Source organism: Zeugodacus cucurbitae, chromosome 3, assembly GCF_028554725.1.
Source record: "Zeugodacus cucurbitae isolate PBARC_wt_2022May chromosome 3, idZeuCucr1.2, whole genome shotgun sequence".
Classification (NCBI taxonomy): Eukaryota; Metazoa; Arthropoda; class Insecta; order Diptera; family Tephritidae; genus Zeugodacus; species Zeugodacus cucurbitae.
In genome coordinates this window covers 23,591,276-23,602,322 of record NC_071668.1, presented here as the reverse complement: position 1 = coordinate 23,602,322, position 11,047 = coordinate 23,591,276, and positions in this window count along the sequence as shown.

Here is an 11,047-nt window from a genome sequence, read left to right as displayed (position 1 = left end):
ATGATACTATCAGCTTTAATCTTTTCGTTGAAATCATTTTGTGCTTTCGATGAAGCTACTTATGTTCGATATGCTTTTAGTAGACATCCATTTATGGTTTGATGCCTGATGGATGAAATATCACCTGTCCACATAGAAAATGGAAAATTGTTTCCTTATTCCCTTCTAGTTCGCAGCCTCGGCAAATGTTATTGTAGGGCATATCCATTTTCATCGCATGTTCTCCAAATGGCTAATGCACGTAAAATATAATACTTTTCCTGAATCTAGTCCCAACCCTAATTCTTGTCATATCATTTTTTGACCGCATCTGTTTAGTTATTTTACATTTGATTGAATTTTTCGATCTGCTAATTGTTCAAATTGTGTGTAGAGATATCTCCTGATCGATCCATTAGCGACGACAAGGCCAGGATGGCCGCCTAACTATCTATGTATATTGTTGCTTTATGTATTCTCTCATTGTTAGCCAATAGAGCTTCACAGGTCTTTTCTATGCCCAGTACTTCAGCTTGGAAGATGCTAGACGAGTACGGTAGACGGATGGAGAGAAAAATGTTAAGATCATCGGAGTATACCCCTGTGCTTACTCTGCAGTCCATTATGGGCATCGCTGGTATAAACGGTATAGACTGGGATGATATCTTTCTCCCGTACTAAGTATCTTCCCCATTCTCGCCGAGAGGGTATCCATTAGGATATATCTGCACTTAGAATGTACAATTCGCGTGACTTCGCAAAGTATAGAGCAAACTAGCGAAGTTTTGTGTTCTCGGCCTATACCTTAGGGTCAAAAAGGAAGAAGAACCTTCACTGAGAGTAAAATAATGAGGCTGCGTGTACTGAGGTATCAGAAGTTCCATGGGATCTTTTTTTGAACTCTTTTAAAGAGACCGCACTTCTTGCTGTTTATCCAACAGACTTTGGGAAGTAGCAGAATGCCTAAAATAGCCAGCAGTATCATCACATTATTCTGGTGTTGAGGTATGCTCAAAAATATATTCGAAAAATAGTTTTGGATCTGCTGTGCTCGTAGGAGAAAACTTAAAATCAATGTCAATGTCAATGTCTTTGCGATATCTCACACTCTAACATACACAATATAAAATTTAAGATAGGAGCGGTAATCATAATATAGGAAACGCGAAGGCTAAAAACGACCGACCATTGTTCCAGCACCTCATCATCCTCCACGTATAATCAGCATTCTACCGATTCCAATTTTCTAAATTTCAGAAGGTTTTTAAGGGATAACCGCTAAAAACATGATTAATTCTCTTTGGAGAAGTCCACTATCAACATTATTCCAAACTAATTTTGTGATTCGCCTTGTGTTGCAGGACTTCCGAGAAATGGAGTTTTCCTCGAACATCCATTGCTTAGAGCTTAAGGTACTAAAAGATCGATATTGGCTTAAGGAAATTAAGTTCTCGGCCTCTCCTAAATGGGCAACTCCGAAGCCATCTTCTAAATTTATGTTAACGAATACCCAGATCATGTTAACCGAGTTTGACAATAAAAGTCTATTGATTTTCTCTTCACATAACCATGGGCAGTGGGACTTCGTGTTAATGCAGAGGATAGCCCTATTGCCGCTTGATTACACAGCCACAAAAAAAGTTTGTCATGTTTTTGGGATCGCTGAATCCGACTTTTAGATCTATTTAACCCCATCAGACCAATATGGCGGAGAGTGATTTTTTAAATTCATCGGATTCGCTTGAAGCTTTCCTACTCAGGCGTTTTCGCGGTCACGGATTGCGAATCCGGTGACGGTTTTGATAGTTCAAAATAGCGGATCCAATATGAGGATATGTCGGTATTTTGAAAAATTAATCGGAATCGGTTGAATCTCGTTCTGGGGTCACTGCTTAACTGATTAAGACCCCAAAAACATATGGTACACATAGTAAGACGCCAAGGTCATAATAACATTATTTTTTGTGTGGCTGTGTAATTCTCAAAAACTTAATAGAGTTGTTAAATGGAAAGGAAGCCTACTTGGCAGCTTCCTTTCCGTGTTTGGTATCGTACCTTAAAGATTGTATCAGACTGAACCCCTTTAGACTGGCTGAAAGGTGATGCAAAAAAAAAACAAAAAATAATCTGGTTTTAGTGTATCGACTTTAACTAGAATACTATTACAGTTTCATGGAATTTCATAAATTGGAAGAAATATTAATTTAATGTTTTGATGTATCATACCATTTACAAATATATCAAACTTTAAAGACACTTTTCCTGTTTCAATAACTCTACGGCAATGACTCAAATTAAGGAATCACCATCGACTATCACAGTTTTGATAAGCCAAAGTAACAGTAGATAATCATATTCGTGTTTATAAAGCCCTTCAGGTGACTAAAGTTCCCGTATTGCATTCCACACCTCCCAAGCGATGAACACCTGCTGAACGGTGAAACATAATCAATTACACCAAATTTATGTAAGCACTAAAATCGCATTCTTAAATCACATTAACGGCTCATATAGCATTTCGCCCATTTAAAGGGTGGATCAGTGACTGCATTTTTCGCACACTGGGCCACCGCTCTTGGCCCGCAGCGCTTATGATTTATCGCAACAACTCATAATGAAGACCTTAAAAATGTACTTACGCATATCAACGAAATCTTTTGCGCCCACCAAAGCACCAACCAACCAACCAACCAACCGACCGACCGATCAATATGATGGAATCTGTTCATTAACAGTTGTCGCAACGCGTCGCACAGCGACGATCAACAACACATCAGCGGCAACAACAACCACTGCGGCGCAAACGCGAGTGCTTAGCCGGCGGCCAAGTGTTCAAGATTGTTGATTTCAATGCGGCTACTGTGGTTTGGTTGCTCGATTTCTCGATTAACAACCGACTGTTGCTTTATGGGCAACACCTTCCAGCAACAACAACAACAGCAAAGCCTTGAAGAAGTGTCAGGCAGCATGGTGTGAAGCGCAAAGGAATTGCAATGACGTTGGCTGCGAAAATCCAAGTGACGATGAAATGCTGTCAATAAGTAGGTGACTTAACCAACAACTATAAAAATTACAACAACAACTTTAACAACAAACATCGCTCAGCGCACAAACAATCAATAACGCGGCTGCCTTGGGTGATTTTTGTTGTTGCTGTTCTTATTGTTGTAGTTGATGAAGATAATGCCGCTAATGTCGATTGTGATGAGCAGCACTTTGATGCGACAGATTGGCCATCGGCAGAGTTATGCTCATTGCTTTTGCTTTATAGTTTCTTCGGCTGCATTTGTTTGTTGTTGCCTGATGGGTGCACTGGTGGCACTGTTGACTTGCTTGCAATTTAGCACGCTGCTTCTCTCTGCCGCTTTCCATATTCTTCAACGGTAATTACGCGAACGCACTTGCGCACTGCGCTGCGCGAACCGTTAGAATTGATTTAAGTTTGATTGGCGATATTTTCGCCAACACCTCTCACTCACTCGTCGGTGTCGTACAACGCAGTGAGCTAGCCGCTGCGGCAACGTTGGCGGCACAACCTCAATCAGCGTATTTAATATTTAATTCGCGATTGCCACCGTTGATTGTGCGTAGAGGTGCGAAACAAGTGCCTGGGGGATTATGTGCCACATTATGCGGCAAAGCCAAAGCAGCAGCAGCAACTCGCGCAACAACTAACGCGCCACCGCCGCCACCAACACTAGCTCTGGTCGCACAGTTTATTTCAGCATTGAAATTGGTGCACTTGTACGCCAGTTTGGCTGTTTGTTGCAATAGGCAGTGGGTTGGCTGTTGATATCTCGCAGGCTTGCATCCACGCTGCCACACACCGTCCATTCGCCGCGTGTTCTAGTGCGCACAACTAGCTCGGCAATGGCATTAAAATTGCTGCATACAAATTAGAGAGCGACGATTGCCACCACTAAACAATAGCCAATGAGCAATGGCGCAATGGTCAATGCGACCATCCACATCCATGATGAACCGTGGCGGCGGCGGCCAAGTAGTTGCCATTGCGCGTTGGTAATTGTAATAATGCAGAAAAATTTCTCAATTACTTTGCTGTGTTTCCCGCCCGTAATGACATGTAATTGTGGCAACTTTCAAGTGGCGATTGTGGTTTCTTGCAGCGCTGCTGATTTTCCTATCCTCAGGGGCGTTAATGTGCAACTCAGATGACTGTCATTATGCGGTCGCCACACAGCAACACCTAAGCTGCCCCAATTATCACCAAGCTGTCGTGCTCTTCTAATGCAAACACAAATCGTACATTATTTAGTGGAGAAGTCGAACGGTGAAGTGTTACGATTAGAAGTGTTTGAGTTTGCAGAACCCCTGCAGTTTAGAAAGTAATCCTTCATATGTATATGGTTCAGCGTCCACGACTCACTTACCTAAAACACCCCCTTTACGATATACTTACTTCAACTTCGATCTTTCCTTCCTTAGAAATACCTTTCTTTAGCAAATTCCTGAACGCTGGTTGGATCCCTACTAAGAAAGTACCTTCAAACTCTGAATGATTGGAACTAAGTTCTTTAGCCCGAAGTTATGGGTACAAAGACGCGAAGTGGGTTATTTCTTTCATAAAATAACCATTCCATACGTTAACACGAAGTTTCGTATACGAAGGAGCTCAGTGAACATCGTTGGGATATCCAGTCGCAAGAATATAGAAAAACCGAGACACGGATTTTGGTCGCTCAGGCGCAGACGGAAGAGAAATCCCCATCATCTCCTTCCAAGCCTGCTTAGAGAAAAGGATAATATGCGAACCTCGCAGGTCTAAAAATTACTTTAAGGTCAGACATCCTTTCGACCATTTCTTTCAACCAACCTTAAAAGAGTACGACTTGAAGAAACTAATTAACTTCACTAATACCCGCTCGGCATGCAAAAAAGCCTTTCTGCGGTACAGTTTCGCTATTTCGCCTCGAAGCCGTCCAGAACATTAAGTCTAACGTCAGAATTTGTCGTCTGATTGCTACTGCAGTGAATATAATCATAACCATCATAATCATAATTGCAATGACTGCGTAGTACCGATTAAACTCATGTTATAAGTTGGACAGCTCGTTCCCCAACAACTGTCGCGTTCTACTCAAGCGCTCAGGATACAGTTCAAAGTGACGTTCCTCCCCCGACATTTAACATTCTTCTCTGATTCGGGAGCTTGAAAGGCCATGTACTCAGACTTTGATAGAAAATCTATGGTCTCTCTTTATCAGTAGCTTCGAACTACTTTGCAATCCAACTTCGTACCCGGTCACCATGGAATCGCTGGAAACTGCAAAGCGGATCAGCTTGCAAGAGAGCACCCTAGCAACATTGATGCCGGAGTGGAAGCGTGTGGGTAATACGGGGTCCACTTGAGCTAGAGCGCTGGACACATGGACTTCGAGTGAGATCTCCAAACGCTGGACAACAACCGGCACCTGTGCAGAAGTGAAATCTTTCTGGCCCGCAGTGTAAGCTCATCTCTCCGCACTCATTGGTGCCCATTAGGCACACGCGCGGTGAAGTTAGGGATCATGCCAGACGCTACTTGCCAAAGCTGTTTGGAGAAAGGTGAAGAGGAATCATCCAAACTTAAACCTACTTAAGAACTTTATAATAGAGTCCAAACGCTTTATCGAATCATAAGGGTAGAAATTAGAGATCCGTTAGGAGTATCCGCGTGTCACAAAGTATAGTGGAATCTGTTTAAGTGAGACTCTCTGCAGTTACGGAGATCCACCCATTGATCTAACCTACCCTATGGTCTCTATGCCAGTTGGAATCAATGAAAATATTTTCGGAAACATTTGTATAAAATGAGAGATCTTCCCATCCAACGTTAAATGTTATAAATGAGTAAATAAGTGCTGCTTGTCCATAGTAAAGTCAACTAATGTTAATTTTATAAAAGTACAAAAGACGCCTGCTAACTCTTCGATCATCCTCCGATGTTCAAAAGTATTCTTAGAGAATAAGTATGAGAGTCGATAATGGAATATACATTCCGTCTGTTCTAAGGGTTGATGTAACATAATTAGAGAATGACTGAAATGAAAAGAGGTCGATTCGAACGATTTGAATTTTAAAAGTTAAGACAACAATTCACTCACTAATCATGTTTTGAAGACTTTCTTCACTCAACCATCATTCTACTATTAAGCATTTTAAAGTCGATGTTGACTAATAAAATTGTGCTCTAAAAACTTTAAATTTTTCGAAATTTTCGAAACGGCCTTGAGCATTTAACAGCAAATTTGTCAATCCACCTCATTTGAAGTAAGCAGCTTGTTGCAACCAGTGTGGCACACAGAATAATGAAGCATAGACTCATACTCGAACCCATTTAGCCACCGACTCATGCTCTCGGCATGCTAGTTGGACGCCACTAACGATATGCTGACACTTTTGCTGAGCCAAAACGGATACTTTTTTACTTGAAAAATAGTACGCGGTAAAAACAATGTGCAAATGCCAAAAATTTACATAATTCTCCTAACCGTTTTTATTTGGTGATATTTCTTTATTTTATTTTTTTTATTTATTCCCGCACAGTTTTTATTGATTTTTGCAAAGAAAAAACGTTTGTGTGCTAAATGCTTTGCCAAAAGCGCGACGCAAAAATTTGCATAACAAAAGAGACACAAACGGTTGCATGTCGCATGCAGCATGTGGCACGCTGCTGTTGCAATAACATTTTAACCAAACAACCAGCGCAACAGACAACCAACAACCAACAGCAGCCAGGCGCACGTTCGTTTGGTCGGCGCATTAACGGCAACGTGGTTTGGGGTAGAAAAATACCGTAAAATATTGGCTTATTGAAGCGCGAGAGAAGGCCGCTGCGCGACTGTATAAAGAAAAGTGTAAATAGAGTTGCGCAAAAAGTCAGTTTTGATACACAACAACAAAAACACGCGGGCAGTCGGTCGCGCATGTGCAACGCACCCAAAAATGTCCGTGCGCCGGCATATGCAAAGTGGTGGCGCGACAAAAAACTAAAAACAACAACAACAAAAATATGAATTTCTTAAATGCCCACCAATGTGACTAAGCAAACACCACACACTTTACTGGGAAATCGAAAAACTATATTCTTCCTTATACATATATACCGATTTATTTACATAAATGCATACTTGTCTGTCTGTATATATGTATTTATATATTTTTATAGATATCTATCGGTTTTTGAATTTGTGAAGTTGCGAATTTTCGGTGAATTTTGCATAAACTCCTTGTTTTTGTTGTTGTTGCCACTAATGCTGACATATTTTTCGCCGCAACGTGCGACATTCCTGCCACAACGCGCATTTTCAAGCCGAGCGTGTCGAATGCGCACACCACTTTGGCCAAATACAACAAGCGTCTACATATAAAAAAATAAATTTTTGTTTTTGTTATTTTATTTTATTATTATTTTCGGCTTTGTAGGATACGTGTGATTACTTGTGTTATGTAGCGGTCTACTCATGCGCACATGCACACGCTCCGGCCGCCGCCACACAAATTTCGGGAGGAGGAATTTCGTGGTGTTTTTATGTGTGTGATGGCGCAAGGCGCGCTGTTTCACGCAAAATGTTGCAAATTCAAAAAGCAAATAAACGAAGAAAATGTTATTACAAATATGAATGCTTGTTTTGGTACTTATTGGTTTCTAAAGGGCGACGATCAATACACTATTTTTCATATATTTTAATATATGCTATGGTCTAACATTTATTATAACAAAGGTAATAGGACCAAAAATAAATTTTACGATGACAAATAATTTTTCAAATCCTCATCACTACCCTTGTTCGAGATACGGCAATGAGTCCTTGCTGGAGGCTTTGATACTGAAAGCAAGGAATCGGCAAAGAAATCGCTCAATAAAGTATACTGCTTTCGGCTCACCTTTTAGCAATGGATTGACTTATATACGTGTACGATATAATATAGGCTTGCGGACCGCCTCGTGGAACATAATACTTCAGTTGGGACCTCCTATTTTTGATTATAAGCGCTTTAAAGTATCTAAGCAGTATGATTTCAAGTTAAGAAGAGAAAGATGCTCGGACCAACTACTTGATACTCTCGTAAACATATAATACGACTTCATACATTATATCGCGCCCCCAAAATGGGTTGAGTGGAGCAGAGAATAATACCACTCAAATTTGCATCGTTTGACATGTAAAATAAGATGGAAAAATTAATCTATCGACAAGTGTTATCCTTCATTTTATGTATAGACAGATAAAAGTACAGTAAATTCTTGAAAAACGCTTTAATTTGCACCGACATGTTGTTTACCTACCAGAGGAATACAAAGTCGATTGACTAAATTAATAAAGCCCATTACACGAACTAGTAAATATTACCGCTGAACAATTTATCTTCCTTGACGCAATTCCTAATAACAATTATAAGCTGATATAAACAAGGTTCACGCTGAGAAATTAAAATCTCATATATATGAGTGATCAGGATGACGAGTGGAGTTGAAATCCAGATGTCCATCCGTCCGTGTGTCCGTATAAGCGATAACTTGAGTAAAAATTGAGATATTTTAATCAAACTTGGTACACATATTCCATGGCACCGTGGGAAGGTTGTTATTGCAAATTGGCGAAATCGGACCATTGCCGCGCCCAATATGGCGATAACCGAAAACACATTTAGCCATAAATAAAGTTATAACAGTAAAAATTGGTACGTAAGATCGGACTAGGAAGGGCCATATTTGAATGTGATTTTTGGGGAGAGTGGTCGTGGCTCCGCCCCCTACGAAGTTTTTTGTACATATCTCTTAAAATACTGAAGCTATATCAACCAAACTTTCTATAGTCGTTTCTCTTAGAAATTCCTTATACAGACTAAAAATGGATGAAATTGGAATATAACCACGCCTACCTCCCATATAAAGGTTATGTCGAAAACAACTAAACATACTTTCATTCAGTAAGGAAAAACACTAAAAACCTTAAATTTTATGGTAAAGATGGTACAGAAGGGCTTTATGCAAAATTCTATACACATTTATAAATGGGGGTGGCTCCGCCCACTTATGGCTCAAAAACCATATGTCAAAAACTACTCGATCAATTTTAACAAAATTCAGTTAATAATATTTCCTTGGCATCAAAATAGCACAGTTTGAAAATTGGACTATAAAAGCCCCAGATATCGAACATGTTGACCTCAGGGCTTGGGGACAATTTTTTTTCGAAAATCAGAGAATATGTTTTCCCTATAATAGTGTTAGGTTAGTTGAGGTTAGATTGTAAGGCTGTTTCCCAGAGGGAAACACACGTAGACTTTAAAATATAGTCCTTTGTGAAGCCTGGATCTCCCCTAGATTAACAATTAGGAGTCAAAACGCCCTCATCCTACTACAAATCTACAGAGATTTTTAACTACAATATTCGTTATTTCGCGAGACTGTTCTAAAAAGTGAGATCGAAGAAATCTCTTTCTTGATCTCGCAAAGGCGGGACATTCCAGAAGAAAGTGATGATTTTTAACCTTACCGCGTGGATCCCAATGGGGCAATGGCCAGTAAGAACCCTTACGACTAAGGAGATGTAAGGTTTACTGTTGAACACTTAGTAGTCTTTTGGCTAGTGAAGCCTTTTCAAGAGACTTCCACCACACGAGTATTCCATAGAACATAATTGGCTTAACTACAGTTTTTTAAAGCCAGAGGACCACCTTAGGTGAGAGACCCCATCTTTTTCCGATGGCTCCTCTGCAGCAATATAAGGCAACCGAGGCCTTCTTCCATGAGAGCCTTCTATCCAGGATGAGCCCTAGGTACTTGATGGCAATGGCCCATCAATGGCAATGGCGCTTCCGGTATTTAGTACCGGCTTGTGAACGGAACCATTTCAGTTTTGCTTGGATTTACGGAAAGGCCACATTCCGCAGCCCATTTCGTTACCACGCCAAGATAACTTTGTGTAAGTTCATACACAGTACCTAGAAAAAAATTAAAACAAGATGCTTAAGGTTGGAATCAACCCCGACCCTATTCAGGGCTCCAATAACCGCTTCCGGTAGAACATTATTGAAAGCCCCCTCGATATCGAGAAAGGTCCCCACGGCAAAGTGTTTGCTTGCGATAGACTTTTCTATCCAAGTGACTACATTGTATAAGGCTGTGTCTACTGACCTGACCTTATAATAGTGTGCTTCTGTGCCAAAATTGGGCAAAAACGGGTCAATTCTTCCTGTAGCCCCCATATACCGAATTTACGGATTTTCCAACTTACGATGGACTTTATATCGGTTAATACGATGTGAGATATTTTAGCAAAATTAAGTGATTATAAAATCTTGGTTATGATGTAGGTAGGTGGTGACGGTCTAGGAATTACCACAGGCCCCATATACTATATCCATATAGTGATTCTCGATATCCACAAACAGCGGAAAAGTATATTTACGTCCATTTTGATAACCTTTTTTTATAAATAAAGTCTCTTGAGAAGATAAATTTCATATTTGAAAATTTTCATAGTATTTACATATCTATATTTTTCTTAAATAACCTTTGATTCTTTATTGGTAATTAATAATTCTTTATTTTGATAATTAAATATCTTTAAAGTTCACTTATTATGTAGCATTCAAACTATCTATAATCTCTGAAGTTTACAATACTAATTGTGATTTACAGCAGAGATATCAATAAAATATTAATTTCCGAGCTTGAAATTATGGAAAAGAGAAAGTTTCAAATGATTGTTTATACATTCAAGACTAGAAAAAACAAAAATCTAACTTATTGATTTTTGTTTTTTCTTACCAAAAAAATATTAGTGAAAAATCTTGAGTTCGGTTCAAAACATAATGACAGAAATCAATTGATTCTCTACTAAAATTCAAATTTAATTAAGATTTCAAAAAAATTAATTAGAATTACTCTCTCATAAGTATTACGTCTGATATATCCACAAGAAACATTAAACTACAAACGTTGAGCTTCGGTCAAACACACGTCAGACATACTGGCGCAAGCGTTGACAGCAAAGTATCAATTGAAGTGCACACAACTCGCTACCTTTGCCACTTTAACAGGCTTAATGCGAGTAGG